The sequence below is a fragment of the Moschus berezovskii genome, chromosome Y, assembly GCF_049115385.1.
Source record: "Moschus berezovskii isolate FMDL1 chromosome Y, NW_MosBer_1.0, whole genome shotgun sequence".
Classification (NCBI taxonomy): domain Eukaryota; kingdom Metazoa; phylum Chordata; class Mammalia; order Artiodactyla; family Moschidae; genus Moschus; species Moschus berezovskii.
Window position 1 is genome coordinate 32,677,572 of NC_142489.1, and position 15,538 is coordinate 32,693,109.

A 15,538-nucleotide genomic window follows, 5' to 3' on the forward strand; every position below is an offset into this window, starting at 1 on the left:
CTCAGAAAAATCTTTCTTCAGATACTTTTCTAATTTTTCTGATTTTACACAAAGCAAATTCAAATGCTGCTTGGCTGGCGTAAGGGGGAAACTCCCTAGACCATCACAGTGGTTCCAAAAGGTACTGTTCTCCTAGCAGTGGAAGGGTAGCTGTGACATCACAAAGTCACAGGTCTCCTAGCAAGTGAAGGGTAGCTGTGACATCACAACGTCACTGGTCTCCTAGAAATTGAAGGGTAATTTTCAACAAGCTTTTACTTCAGCATCAACTTAAAATGCAGGCTGCTTACCTAAATAGCAACCAAAGCCATAAGCCTGCAAAACCTCATTCCTAAATAATTTTAATACGGATAAATCACATCAGTAAATCTATTTGGTTTCTGATATAAACGTGATTCTCGGCGGCGGCCAAGAGGAGCTACCCCACGCCCGAGGCCAGTGTTGTGGCCGAGAGGAGCTGCCATGCCTGAGGCCAGGGCCAGCGGGCGAAAAGAGCTACCCTACTTCCAAGTGGCCCTGGCTGCATGGGCATAGGACGGCTGAGACTAACTACTCCACATTCAAGATCAGAAGGGTCACCTGTGAGGAGATACTCCTCATCCAAGGTAAGGTGCAGTGGCTGCACTTTGCTGGAGCAACCGTGAAGAGATACCCCACAACCAAGGTAACAGAAACCCAAATATGATGGTAGGTATTGAGAGAGGGTATCAGAGGGCAGACACTGAAATCGTGATGATAGAAAACTAGTAGAGCTCTTCACATGGACCACAGCCTTCTCTAACTCAGTGAAACTAAGCAATGCTGTGTGGGGCCATCCAGGATGGGCGGGTCATGTTGGAGAGGTCTGACAGAATGTGGTCTACTGGAAAAGGGAATGGCAAACCACTTCAGTACACTTACATCGAGAACCCCAAGAACAGTATTAAAAGACAAAAAAATAGGATATTGAATGAGGAGCTCCCCAGGCCGGTAGGTACCCAATAAGATACTGGAGATCAGTGGTGAAATAACTTCAGGCAAAAATGAAGGGATGGAGCCAAAGCAAAACCAGTACCCAGTTGTGGATGGGACTGGAGATGGAAGCAAGGTCCGATGCTGCAAACAGCAATATTGCATACGAACCTGGAATGTTAGGTCCATGACAAGACAAACCGGAAGTGGTCAAACAGGAGATGACAAGAGTGAACATAGACCTTCTAGGAATCAGTGAATTCAAATGGACTGGAATGGGTGAATTTAACTCAGATGACCATTATATATACCGCTGTGTGCAGGAATCCCTTAGAAGAAATGGAGTAGCTATCATGGAGAACAAAAGAGTCCGAAATGTTGTACTTGGATGCAATCGCCAAACGATCAGAATGATCCCTGTTCATTTCCAAGACAAACCATTCAATATTACAGTAATCCAAGCCTATGCCTCAACCAGTAACACTTAAAAAGCGGAGAGTGAATGGTTCTATGATGACCTACAAGACCATTTAGAATTAACACCTAAAGATGATGTCCTTTTCATTATAGGGGACTGGAATGGAAATGTAGGAATTCAAAAATCACCTGGAGTAACAGCCAAATTTGGCTTTGGAGCATGGAATACAGCAGGGCAAAGACTGGTAGAATTATGCAGAGAGAACACACTGGTCATAGCAAACAACCCCTTTCAGGAACAGAAGAGAAGACTCCACATATGGACATCACCAGATGGTCAACACCGAAATCAGATTGATTGTATTCTTCGCAGCCAAAGATGGAGAAATTCTATAAAGTTAGCAAAAATAAGACGAGAGCTGACTGTGACCCAGATCATAAACTCATTATTGCCAAATCCAGACTTAAATTCAAGAAAGTAGGGAAAACCACTAAACCTTTCAAATATGACCTAAATCAAATCCCTTATGATTATACTGTGGAAATGAGAAATAGATTTATGGGATTATATCTGATAGATAGAATGCCTGATGAACTATTGACGAAAGTTCATGACATTGTACAGGAGACAGGGACCAAGACCATCCCCGTGGAAAAGAAATGAAAAAAAAGGAAAATGGCTGTCTGGGGAAGCCTTACAAATAGCTGTGAAAAGAAAAGAAGCGAAAAACAAAGGAGAAAAAAATATATATATATAAGCATCTGAACGCAGAGTTCCAAAGAATATCAAGGAGAGATAAGAAAGCCTTGCTCAGCGATCAATGCAAAGAAATAGAGGAAAACAACAGAATGGGAAAGACAAGAAATCTCTTCAAGAAAGTTAGAGATACCAAGGGAACATTTTATGAAAAGATGACCTTGATAAAGGACAGAAATGATATGGACCTAAGAGAAGCAGCACATATTAAGAAAAGGTGGCAAGAAAACACAGAAGAACTGTACAAAACAGATCTTCACAACCAAGATAATCATGATGGTGTGATCAAAGACCTAGAGCCAGACATCTTGGAAAGTGAAGTCAAGTGAATATGAAGTCAAGTGGGCCTTAGAAAGCATCACTACGAACAAAGTTAGTGGAGGTGACAGAATTCCAGTTGATCTATTTCAAATCCTGGCAAATGATACTGTGAAAGAGCTGCACTCAATATGCCAGCAAATTTGGAAAACTTATCAGTGGCCACAGGACTGGTAAATGTCAGTCTTCATTCCAATCCCAATGAAAGGCAATACCAAAGAATGATTTAAACGACCGCACAACTTCAATCATCTCACACACTAGTAAAGTCATGCTCAAAATTCTCCAAGCCAGACTTCAGCAATACGTGAACCGTGAACTTCCAGATGTTCAAGCTGGTTTTAGGAAAGGCAGAGTAACCAGAGATCAAATTGCCAACATCCTCTGGATCATGGAAAAAGCAAGAGAGTTGTAGAGAAACATCTATTTCTGCTTCATTGACTATGCCAAATCCTTTGACTGTGTGGATCACAATAAAATCTGGAAAATTCTGAAAGAGGTGGGACCTTTCAGACCACCTGCCCTGCCTCTTGAGAAACCTGTGTGCAGGTCAGGTAGCAACAGTTAAAACTGGACATGGAACGACAGATAAGTTCCAAATAGGAAAAGGAGTACGTCAAAGTTGTATAATATCACCCTTTTTATTTAACTTCTATGCAGAGTACATCATGAGGATAGTTGGCTGGAAGAAGCAGAGGCTGGAATCAAGATTGCCTCGAGAAATATCAATAACCAGATATGCAGATGACATCATTCTTATGGCAGAAATCAAAGAGTAACTAAAAAGGCTCTGATGAAAGTGAAAGAGGAGAGTGGAAAACTTGGCTTTAAGCCAAAATTCAGAAAACTAAGACCGTGGTTTCTGGTCCCAACACTTCATGGGAAATAGATGGGGAAACAGTGGAAACAGTGTCAGACTGTATTTTTGGGAGGCTCCAAAATCACTGCAGATGCTGATTGCAGGCAGGAAATTAGAAGACGCTTACTCCTTGGAAGGAAATTTATGACCAACCTAGATAGCATATTAAAAAGCAGAGACATTACTTTGCCAACCAAGGTCCATCTAGTCAAGGCTAGAGTTTTCCCCTGGTCATGTATGGATGAGAGTGTTGGACTGTGAAGAAAGCTGATCGCCGAAGAATTGATGCTTTTGAACTGTGGTACTGGAGAAGACTCTTGAGAGTCCCTTGGACTGCAAAGAGATCCAACCAGTCCATTCCAAAATAGATCAACACTGGCTGTTCACTGGAAGGACTGATGCTAAAGCTGAAACTGCAATACTTTGGCCACCTCATGCGACGAGTTGTTTCACTTGAAAAGAGTCTGATGCTGGGAGGGATTGGGGGTGGGAGAAGATGGGGATGACAGAGAAAGACATGGCTGGATTGCATCATCGACTCGATAGCCATGAGTTTGAGTGAACTCTGGGAGTTGGTGATGGACACGGAGGCCTGGCATGCTGTGATTCATGGGGTCGCAAAGAGTCGGACATGACTGAGGGACTGAAATGAACTGAACATCCTTTCTCAATGATCCATCGGATGTTGGCAATTTGATCTCCAGTTCCTCTGCCGTTTTTAAAACTAGCTTGAACATCTGGAATTTTATAGTTCACGTATCGCAGAAGCTTGGCTTGGAGAATAAAAAGCATTATTTTACTAGCATATGAGATGGGTGCAATTGTGCCGTAGTTTGCACATTCTATGGCATTGCCTTTCTTTGGGATTGAAAAGAATATTGCCCTTTTCGAGTCCTGTGGCAACTGTGGAATTTTCCAATTTAGCTGGCATATTGAGTGCAGCACTTCTAAAACATCATCTTTCAGGATTTGGAAAAGCTCAACTGAAATTCCAACACCTACACTAGCTTAGTTGACTAAGGCCCCCTTGACTTCATATTCCAACATGTTTTACTCTAGGTGAGTGACCACACCATCGTGATTATCTGCGTTGTGAAGATCTTTTTTCTACAGTTCTTCTGTGTATTCTTACGACCTCTTCTTAATAGTTTCTTCTTCGGTTAGATCCCTACCATTTCTGTGCTTTATTGAGCCCATCATTGCATGAGATGTTCTCTTGGGACCGCCAATGTTCTTGAAGAGATCTCTAATATTTTCCATTCTATTGTTTCCATTCTTTTTTTTTTTTTTCACTGATCCCTGAGGAAGGCTTTCCTTTCTCTCCTTACTTTTCTTTAGAAATCGGCATTCAAATGGATATATCTTTCATTTTCTCCTTTACTTTTTGTTTCCCTTTTTTTCAAAGCTATTTGTAAGGCCTCCTCAGTCAGCCAATCATTTTTCACCTTTCTTTACCTGGGGATGGTCATGATCCCTGTTTCCTGTACAATGGAAGGTACCTCCATTCATAGATCATCAGGCACTCTGTCAATCGAATCTAGTCCCTTACATGTATTTTGCACTTCCAGTGTATAGTCATAAGGGATTTGATTTAGGTCATATCTGAATGGTCTAGTGGTTTCCTCCACTTTCGTCAACTTCTGTCTGAATTTGACAATAAGGAGCTGATGATCTGAGCCACAATCAGCTTCCTGTCCTGTTTTTGCTGACTGTATAGAGCTTCTCTAATTTGGCTACAAAGAGTATAATCAATCTGATTTCAGTGTCTACCATCTGGTGATGTCCATATGTAGAGTCTTCTCTTGTGTTGCTGGAAGAGGGTGTTTGCATGACCAGTGCGATCTCTTGGCAGAACACTATTAGACTTTGCCCTGCTTCATTTTGTACTCCAAGGTCAATTTGCCTGGTACTCTAGGTGCTTCTTGACTTCCTACTTCTGCCTTCCAGTCCCCTATAATGAAAAGGACATCTTTTTTGAATGTTAGTTTTAGAAGGTCTTGTAGGTCTTTACAGAACTTTCAACTTCAGCTTCTTCAACGTTACTGATCAGAGAAAAGTTTTGGATTACCGTTTATTGAATCATTTGCCTTGGAAAAGAACAGAGATCATTTTGTCATTTTTGAGATTGTACCCAAGTACTGCATTTTGGACTCTTTTTTTGCATATGATGGCTACTCCACTTCAAATGGATTCTTGCCCACAGTTACAGATATAATGGTCATGTAAGTTAAATTCTCCCATTCCAGTCCACCTTAGTTCACTGATTCCTAGAATGTCGATGCTCACTCTTGCCATCTCCTGTGTGGCCACTTCCAATTTGCCTTGATTCAAGGACTTAACATTCCAGGTTCCTATGCTATATTGCTCTTTACAGCATCAAACCCTGATTCAATCACCGTCCCATTCACAACTGGTTGTTGATTTTGCTTTGGCTCAATTGCTTTATTATTTCTGGAGTTATTTCTCCACGGATCTCTAGAAGCATATTGTGAACCTACCAAGGGTTCATCTTCCAATGTCCTATCTTTTTGTTTTCATGGTCTTCATGTGGTTTTCAAGGCAAGAATACTGAAGTGGTTTGCCTTTCCCTTTTCTAGTGGACCACATTCTTTCAACTTTGGTGAAGGGCTGTCATCAGGTAAAAGACAATTTCTTCTTGGAGAAAACTCTATTGCAACCCTAGACATTGTATTTAGAAGAGACATTCACCTTGGTAACAAAGGCCTCCACTTCACAAGTCCCTGTTGTTTATCCAGTAGTCATGTGAAGATGTGGGAGCTGGAATATAAAGAAGACTAAGAGAAGGATATTCGATGGCTTTCAACTGTGCTGTTACCGAAGACACTTCAGTTCAGTTCAGTCGTTCAGTCATGTCCAACTCTTTGTGACCCCATCAACATGGCACGCCTCCCTTTCCAAAACCAACTCCCAGAGACCACCCCAACTCATGTCCATTGATCAGAAATGCCATCCAAGTATCTCATCCTCTACCATCCCCTTCTCCTCCTGCCCTCAATTTTACCCAGCATCAGGGTCTTTTCCAATGAGTCAGCTCTTCGCATCAGGTGTCCAAACTATTGGAGTTTCAGCTTTACCGTGTTACATTCCAACGCATACCCAGGGCTCATCTCCTTTAGGATGGACTGGTTGGATCTCCTAGAAGTCCAAGGGGCTCTCAAGAGTCTTCTCCAAAACCACAGTTCAAAAGCATCAATTTATTGGCCCTCAGCTTTTCTTACAGTCCAACGCTCCCATTCATACATGACCACTGTATAAACCGTAGCCTTGACTAGATGTACCTTGGTTGACAAACGAATGTCCCTCCTTTTTAATATGCGATCTAGGTTGGTTATAACTTTCCTTCCAAGGGGAAAGCATCTTTTAATTTGATGGTTGCAATCACCATCTGTAGTGATTTTGAATCTCCAAAAAATAAAGACTCTTAAGGGTCGCTTGGATTGCAAGGAGATTAAGCCAATTGATCCTAAAGGAAACCAACCCTACGTATTCAATAGAAGGACTAATGATGAAGTTGAAACTTCAGTTTTGGCCAGCTGATTCAAAGTGTCAATTCACTGTAAATGTCCATAATGCTTTTAAAGATTGATGACAGGAAAAGAAGGGAGTAATAGAGGATGATATGGTAGGACCATATCTGAAATACAATGGGCATGCATTTGAACAAACTCTGGGAGATAGTGAACGATAGAGAGACCTGTTGCACATGTGTCACAAAAGATTTGAAGACAACTTGTTGACTGAGCAACGACACTCAATGTCTCAATGTCTTCAAATCACTCTAACATATATTTAATGAAAGTAGTAACAAATATCAACTAAGGTGGTTAATAGAAGATGGTGTAATGCATTTTTAAAGAAAATATGGAACTGTAGGCTCTAAAAGAAACAAATCTTTGAATGGAATAAATTTTGAGTATTAGTGTGAAGGAAGAGACAGGAAGATGGAGGAGGAATAGCACGGGGAGACAACTTTCCCCCCACAAATTCATCAAAAGAATATTTGAATGCTGAGTAAATCCCACAAAACAAATTCTGAAGGTCGGCAGAGGACATCAGGCACCCATAAAAGCAAGACATTGTCTTCAAAAGGAGGTAGGAAATAACATAAAAGATAAAAAGTGAGAGAAAAGAGGGAGGGATGGAGGTTTGTCCCGGACAGGGAGGCTTTAAAAAAGAGAGAAGTTTCCAGACACTGGAAACACTCACTGGTGAATCTGTGGGAACCCTCGGAACCTGAGAGGGCAACATAACCAGGAGAAACAATAAATAAATAATTAAAACCTACAGACTATGTGCCCAGTAGTAGCTCCATGGGACAAGCAGTGCAGCTGCCCACCCCACCCCCCCAGCAAGCTGGGACTGGGCAGGGAGGTTCGGGCTGCATCCCTTAGAGTAAGGACCGGGCTTGAATGCCCTGAGGGAAATCTGAGGGAGCTAACTTAAGATAGATAAGCAGACTGTGTGATAGTTACCTCGTGAAATGGGGAAAAACCCCAAGCTAAGACACCTCCAGGCCCACTCAGAGAACAAAGGACTGAGCAGTGCTAGCCAGCTGTGGTCAGCCCATCCACCATCCTCAGCCGAGACAGCAGGGGAGGACAGCCAGAGCAGGAAGCAGGCGATTGTGGCACCAGAGAGGCATCTGATACCAAGCTTCAAGCAGGCCTTGTTGCTAACCAAGACTTCTTGGGTTCTGGCCAGTCAATATCTGCCTGAGAAGATCCGCTGGTGGTACGCCCAGAAAACTGAGGAGCAGGGATTGGGGAGGCAATAAGTCGCAGTGACTCTGCTGGCCAAACACCTGCTCACCTGAGATGCTCAGACCAGAAAGGGAAAAAATACAGGCCCAACTGAGTCTATACCTTTGTGGAGTACCCAAGAATCAGAAGCTGAGCGGCTTAGACCGTGGATGTACATCCAACCCAGCGACAGCCTCAGATTGTTCCAAGCAGAGCAATCTAGAGCCTGTGCAGTGTAGACTGGGACAGCACACATGCCGTGAGCGGGGGTAAACCCAGTGTGGCTGAGACATTGCAAGCACTCCCCACAGATGCCACTGGTATTTGTCTGCAGCTTACCTCCCTCCCCACAGCACGACTGAACAGGTGTGCCTAAAAAAATGTCTACCACTGCCGCCTTGTGTCAGGAAGGGAATTAACATGAAGAGACCAGCAAACAGAAGAAGCTTAAACAGAAGGAACTGCGTTGAAAGAGACAGATGGAGAAGTCTTGAGCCTACTGCAAAAATAAGACTGAAAACCAGAGCCAGAGGCTTAAGTCCAAATCCTGAGAACACCAGAGAACTGCTGTTCCAGGGAACATTAATTGATAGGAGCTCATCAAATGCTTCCATACCTACACTGAAATCAGGCAATACCAAAGGGTCAAAAAGTTTCAGAGAAAGACTTTCCACACAAATTCTCCAGCAACACAGAAGAACAGCACTGAACTTCAATATACAGGCTTCCCAAAGTCACTCCAAACCCACTGATATCTGAAAACTCATTACTGGACACTTCATTGCACTCCAGAAAGAAGAAATCCAGCTCCACCCACCAGAACACCGACACAAACTTCGCTAACTAGGGAACCTTAAAAAGCCACACATCCAAGGCCACACACAGCAATGAAACTACACAATAAAGAAAATTCCACAAACTGCCAGAAGACCGAAAGGCCACCACAAACGGAGCAATATAAGCAAGATGAAGAGGTAGAGAAATGCTCAGCAAGTAAAGGAACAGGACAAAGGCCCATCCAAAAAAAAAAGAGTAAGTTTTAGGGAATCTACCTGATAAACAATTATGATAATGAAAATGATTCAAAATCTTGAAAACAAACTGGAGTTACAGAAAAATAACCTGGAGACAATGATCGAGAAGATGCAAAAAACATTTAATAAGGATCTAGGGGAAATAAGAAAGAGTGACCATACAATGAATAATGCAATAGATGAAATCAGAAACACTCTAGAGGGAACCAATAGTAGAATAATTGAGACAGAAGATAGGATAAGCGAGTTAGAAGATAGAATTGTAGAAATAAATGAAACAGAGAGGAAAAAAGAAAAATGAATTCAATGAAATGAGGACAATCTCTGAGACCTCTGGGACAATGTTAAATGCCCCAACATTCGAATCATAGAAGTCCCAGAAGAAAAGACAAAAAGAAAGACCATGAGAGAATACTTGAGGAGATAAAAGTTGAAAACTTCCCTAAAATGGGGAAGGAAATAATCAAGTCCAAGAAACTCAGAAAGTCCCTAACAGGATAAACCCAAGGCCAAATTCTCCAAGACAAACATGAATCAAACTAACAAAAATCAAACACAAAGATCAAATATTAAAAGGAGCAAGGGAAAACCAACAAATAAAACACATGGAGATTCCCAGAAAGATAACAACTGATCTTTCACCAGAAACTCTTCAGGCCGGAGGCAATGACACGATATACTTAAAGTGATAACGAAAATAACCTACAGCCCAGATGATTGTACCCAGCATGGATTTCATTCAAATATGAAGGAGAAATCAAAAGCCTTACAAACAAGCAAAAGCTGAGAGAATTCAGCATCACCAAACCAGCTCTCCAAAAAATGCTAAAGGATCTTCTCTTGACAGGAAACACAGAAAGTGTACATAAACTTGAACCCAAAACAGTAAAGAAAATGGCAACGGGATCATACCTATCAATATTTACCTTAAATGTAAATGGGTTGAATGTCCCAACCAAAAGACAAAGACTGGCTGAATAGATACAAAAACAAGACCTTTATCATGTTGTCTGCAAGAAACCCACCTCAAAACAAGGGACACATACAAACTGAAAGTGACGTGCTGGAAAAAGATATTCCATGCAAATAGAGACCAAAAGAAAGCAGGAGTAGCAATATTCATATCAGATAAAAATAGACTTTAAAACAAAGGATGTGAAAAGAGACAAAGAAGGAAACTACATATTGATCAAAGGATCAATCCAAGAAGAAGATATAGCAATTATAAACATATGCACCCAACATAGGAGCACCGCAATATGTAAGACAGTTACTAACAAGTATGAAAGGCTAAATTAACAACAGCGCAATAATAGTGGAAGACTTTAATACCCCACTCACACCTATGTATAGATCAACTAAACAGAAAATAAACAACGAAACACAAACTTTAAATGATACAATAGACCAGATAGACCTAATAGATATCTAAAGGGCATTTCACTGCAAAACAAAGAATTTCTTCTTTTTCTAAAGTGCACACAAAACCTTTTCCAGGATAGATCACATCCTGGGCCATAAATTTTGACTTGGTAAATACAAAAAAAAATTGAAAATTTTCAAGCATCTTTTCTGCCCACAGTGCAGAAAGATTTGATCTCAACTACAGGAGAAAAACTATTAAAAATGACAGCATATGGAGGCTGAACAACACGCTGCTGAATAGCCAACAAATCATAGAAGAAATCAAAAGAGAAATCAAAATGTGCATAGAAATGAATGAAAATGGAAACACAACAAACCAAATCTTATGGAACACTGTGAAAGCCATGCTGAGGGGAAAGTTCATAGAAATATAGGCGTACCTCAAGAAACAAGAAAATAGTCAACTAAATAACCTAACTCTACATCTAAAGAAACTAGAAAAGGAAGAAATGAAGAACCCCAGGTTTAGCAGAAGGAAAGAAATCTTAAAATTAAGGCAGAAATAAATACAAAAGAAATAAAAGAGACCATAGCAAAAATCAGCAAAACCAAAAGCTGGCTCTTTGAGAGGGTAAATAAAATTTACAAACCACTATCCAGACTCATCAAGAAACAAAGGGAGAAAATCCAAATCAATAAAACCAGAAAAGAAAAAGGAGAGATCACAATAGACAACACAGAAATATAAAGGATCATAAGAGACTGCTATCAGAAATTATATAGCGATAAAATTGACAACTTGGAAGAAACGGACAAATTCTTAGAAAAATACAACTTTTCAAAACTGAACCAGGAAGACATACAAAATCTTAACAGACCCATTACAAGCACGGAAATCGAAGCTGTAATCAGAAATCTCCCAGCAAACAAAAGCCCAGGGCCAGAAAGCATAACAGCTGAATTCTACCAAAAATTTAGAGAAAAGGTAACATCTATTCTACTCAAACTATTCCAGAAAATTGCTGAGGAAGGGAAACTTCCAAACTCATTCTATGAGGCCACCATCACCCTAATCACAAAACCTGTCAAAGATCTCACAAAAACAGAAAACTACAGCCCAATATCACTGATGAACATAGATGCAAAATTCCTTCACAAAATCCTGACAATCAGAATCCAACAACACATTAAGAAGACCATACATGATGACCAAGTGGGCTTTATCCCAGGAATGCAATGATTCTTCAATATCAGTATATCAATCAATGTAATACAGCACATTAACAAACTGAAAAAAATGAATATCTCAATAGATGCAGAGAAAGCCTTTGACAAAATTCAACATGGATTTATGATAAAAACCCTCCAGAAAATGGGAATAGAAGGAACATACCTCAATATAATAGAAGCTATATATGACAAACCCACTGCTGCTGCTAAGTCACTTCAGTCGTGTCCGCCTCTGTGTGACCCCATAGACGGAAGCCCCCCAGGCTCCCCCTTCCCTTGGATTCTTCAGGCAAGAACACTGGAGTGGATTGCCATTTCCTTCTCCACTTTCCTCTGCAAAATCCCATTCGTGAAGGCCTGTGTAAAGCATTTCAAACAAGGGCAATGTATGATCTGACAAAACACCACAAGTTAACAGGCAGTATATGTCATCTTAACCTTTAAAATATTAAAAATTACATATTAACTGGTCTTACTTGTGATATGACATGACTGAGCGACTTAACTGAACTGAATTGAACTGACAGGAAGAAACCTCATATGGTTTACAATGCTGTTCTTAATTCCTAGGGATTTAAATCTACATGATACTAAAAATATCCCAGTATTTTGGTGAGTATTTTGGTACCTAATCGCTCAGTTTCTTATATATTATTTCTGGTATGGGAGTAGTAAGCTAAAGAGGCTCTAATTTTGTCATGCTTGTGGGCTTTTCAGTATTCCTATGGGAGGCTTCATTAGACTTGTCCTTCATTAAGCCTATGCTAATATGACAAACCCACAGCAAACATTATCCTCAACGGTGAAAGATTGAAAGCATTTCCCCTAAAGTCAGAAACAAGACAATGGTGGCCACTCTTATCACTACTGTTCAACATAGTTCTGGAAGTTTTGGGCACAACAATCAGAGCAGAAAAAGACATAAAAGGAATCCAAACTGGAAAAGAGGTAAAACCCTCACTGTTTGCCAATGACATGATCCTCTACTCAGAAAACCCTAAAGACTCTACCAGAAAACTACTAGAGCTAATCAATGAATACAGTAAAGTTGTAGGATATAAAATCAACACACAGAAATCCCTTGCATTCCTATATACTAATAATGAGAAAATAGAAATAGAAATTAAGGAAACTATTCCATTCACTGTTGCAACGAAAATAATAAAATACTTAGAGATATATCTACCTAAAGCAACAAAAGGCTTCTTTTTTTAAATTTCTAGACATTTATTTCTCTGTGAAAAGGGGGGAAAGGGAATAAAATAAAAACGGCACAACTGACACAAAAAACCACGAGGAGGAAGGGAGGGAGGCAGAGGAGATGGGGGAGGGGCCCCCATGCAGCAGCACTGGCTGGCGACCGGGGTGCTTGCGCCACTCCCCACCTGGCAGGAGTGGCCCCATCCTCCCAGGGCTCTGCTCCGTCCCACCCTGTGCGCCCCCAGCACCGTGAGGGGTGGACGTGAGTAGTCGGAGTCCTGGTCTGAGGGAGGAACCGTGCCGGGGGAGGGACCTGGGGTCAGACCATGCACGGGGAGTGACACCCAAAGGACCCCCACTGTCCCCCCAGGGAGGGGCCTGGCTGGAGAAGGTGGACACCGTAGGCCGGCGGTGGGTCCTCTTCCAGCATCAGGCGAGAGACAGAACAGTCAGAGCCTCCTGGGCGAAGTACTTGACGTCAACGTCCTGGCCCTGGGTCAGCTTCTCAAGGACGGGCGTGACCTCGCTCTGCAGCGTGCTGTTGTCCAGGATGGGCCTGATGTTCTACAGGGACTTGGCCACGTTGAGCGGAAGTTGGCAACAGGGTCCCCGGCCATGTGCAGCACGGTAGGCAGCATGTGCTTGGTGGTGATGTCCTGCCCGCAGATCTCAGACAGCACATTGATACAGAAGAGTGTGGTCATGCGGTGTAGGTAGTTGGGGTCCCCAGACATGGCCAAGACCTTGGGGACGATAGTCGCATGGGCCCACTCCTTCCCGAACCTCTCCACCAGCTTCTTGAGGTTTCTGGTGGCCGCCTCGCGGATGGCATAGACATGATCCACAAGCCAGGCCATGCACAAGCAGTTGAATTTCTCATCAAAGAACTCCACCCACAGTTGTCCTGCCAGCAGAGGGATATACTCGATGATGGCCAGCCGCACCCGCCACTTGGCATCTTCCGCAAGCTCCAGGATGGCAGGGAGTAGGGACTTCAACAGCTGCCTGATGCCGATCACCTCGTTCATGCAGTCCAGGTTGGAGATGATGTTCAGCCGCACCTCCGGGCACTCGTCCTTCAACTGAGCCAGGAAGAGGTGCAGGAGGTGCTTGATCATGCTGTCCTTGCCCAGGATCGGAAAGAGGCCCATGATGATGGAGGCCAGGGCTGACTTGACTTGCTGGTTGGCATCAGACACCAGCTCCTTGATGCAGGGCAAGATCTGGGTCATGATCACATTCTCCTGACAGTCAGCTGAGAGATTTTCACAGAATTCTTTGACCTTGTCAGAGGCGGCAGCCCACACCTCAGTCAGCCTCACAGTCTTTCATCAGGTTCTGGAAGGAAGGACCCAGGTTCTTCTGGGTGATTTCAGGCCACACTGCTTTCTGGAGCCCTGTGAACTTGTCGGCCACCATGTAACGGACGCGCCAGGACTCGTTCTCAGCAGCCTGGCACAGGGTGGCCATCACCAGGTCCTCCAGGGCCTTCTGTGGCAGGAGTTGGGCGATGTTCACGCATGCCTCCACTGCTAGCAGCCGCACCGAGTCCTGCTCGTCAGAGGCCAGGTTGAAGAACATGGGGATGATCTCGCTCTTGATGTTGTCCAGCTTCAGCACCTTGGCTAACTCCCCAACCTTGGAGGCTGTGGGTCACCGCACCATGGGGGTGTCATCTGAGCATAGGTTCTGGAAGTACTGTTGAAGCTCTGCCTTGATGGCACTGGACACATGGGGGTAGCAGACAGAGAAGAGGCGGCAGGCTGAAGTATGGGAGGTGAACCAGGCTCCACCCGCCAGCCAGTTCACCAGGGGCACGAAGTGGACCTCAAGGTCAGAGGGGGAGTGCTCATGCGAGATGTCCCGCAGGGATTCCATTGCCTTATCCACCACCACCGTCTCCTCCACCGTGGGCAGCAACTTCAGGGGCAGCAGCAGGCAGTGCATGTACTCGAGGCCACCCACCAGAGTGGTAAAGGTGCCCAGCTGCTCTGCCAGGTCTAAAAGGACCTCGTCCTCATTGTAGACTGTGTCTGTAAGGAAGGGCAGAAGTTTACTCTGGGCCCTTTCGACCCCAAGGGTCAAAGCAATGGTGGAAAGCTTCTAGATGCTGTTGGGGCAAAGCTGAATATCCTCATTGCGGAGCTTGTCTATGAGCATCGTGATGGGGTAGAACGAGTGGTTGCCGTCGGCTGCTGCCATCTTGGGCCCGTCCCCTTCCTGTCAAGACTGAGGCCAGTGCCGTGTTAAAACTGGGATAGGGAGGGTTTGGGCTGGGAGGAGGAAAAGAACAAAAGACTTCTATAGAAAACTATAAGACACTGGAGAAAGAAATCAAATAGGACACTAATAGATGGAGAAATATACCGTGTTCATAGATTAGAAGAATAAATATTGTGTGCCGGGAGCCAGCGAGGGAAATCCTACCCGTGGGAATGGTCAATTGGGGAAGAGGCCTGATGGGCAAAGGCTAATCAGGACTCGAGGAACCCCCTGGACTTACCCGAGCATCTAACCCAAAGAAAATCGGAGTCTGACTGCCTTACTATCTTACAACTCTTATCAAGTCCTCTAATACTTACGGGGGCTTCCGCCCAACCACCTATCTCTGAAAACATTAATTCAGAGCTGCAGTTAAAAGTTCTCC

At 43.2% G+C, this 15,538-nt stretch overlaps 1 pseudogene; it reads right to left on the reverse strand.

Annotated features, from left to right (window-relative positions):
* Positions 1-13,320: 13,320 nt before the first annotated feature.
* On the reverse strand, positions 13,321-15,108 carry LOC148773095 (serine/threonine-protein phosphatase 2A 65 kDa regulatory subunit A beta isoform pseudogene; annotated as a pseudogene).
* Positions 15,109-15,538: the final 430 nt, after the last annotated feature.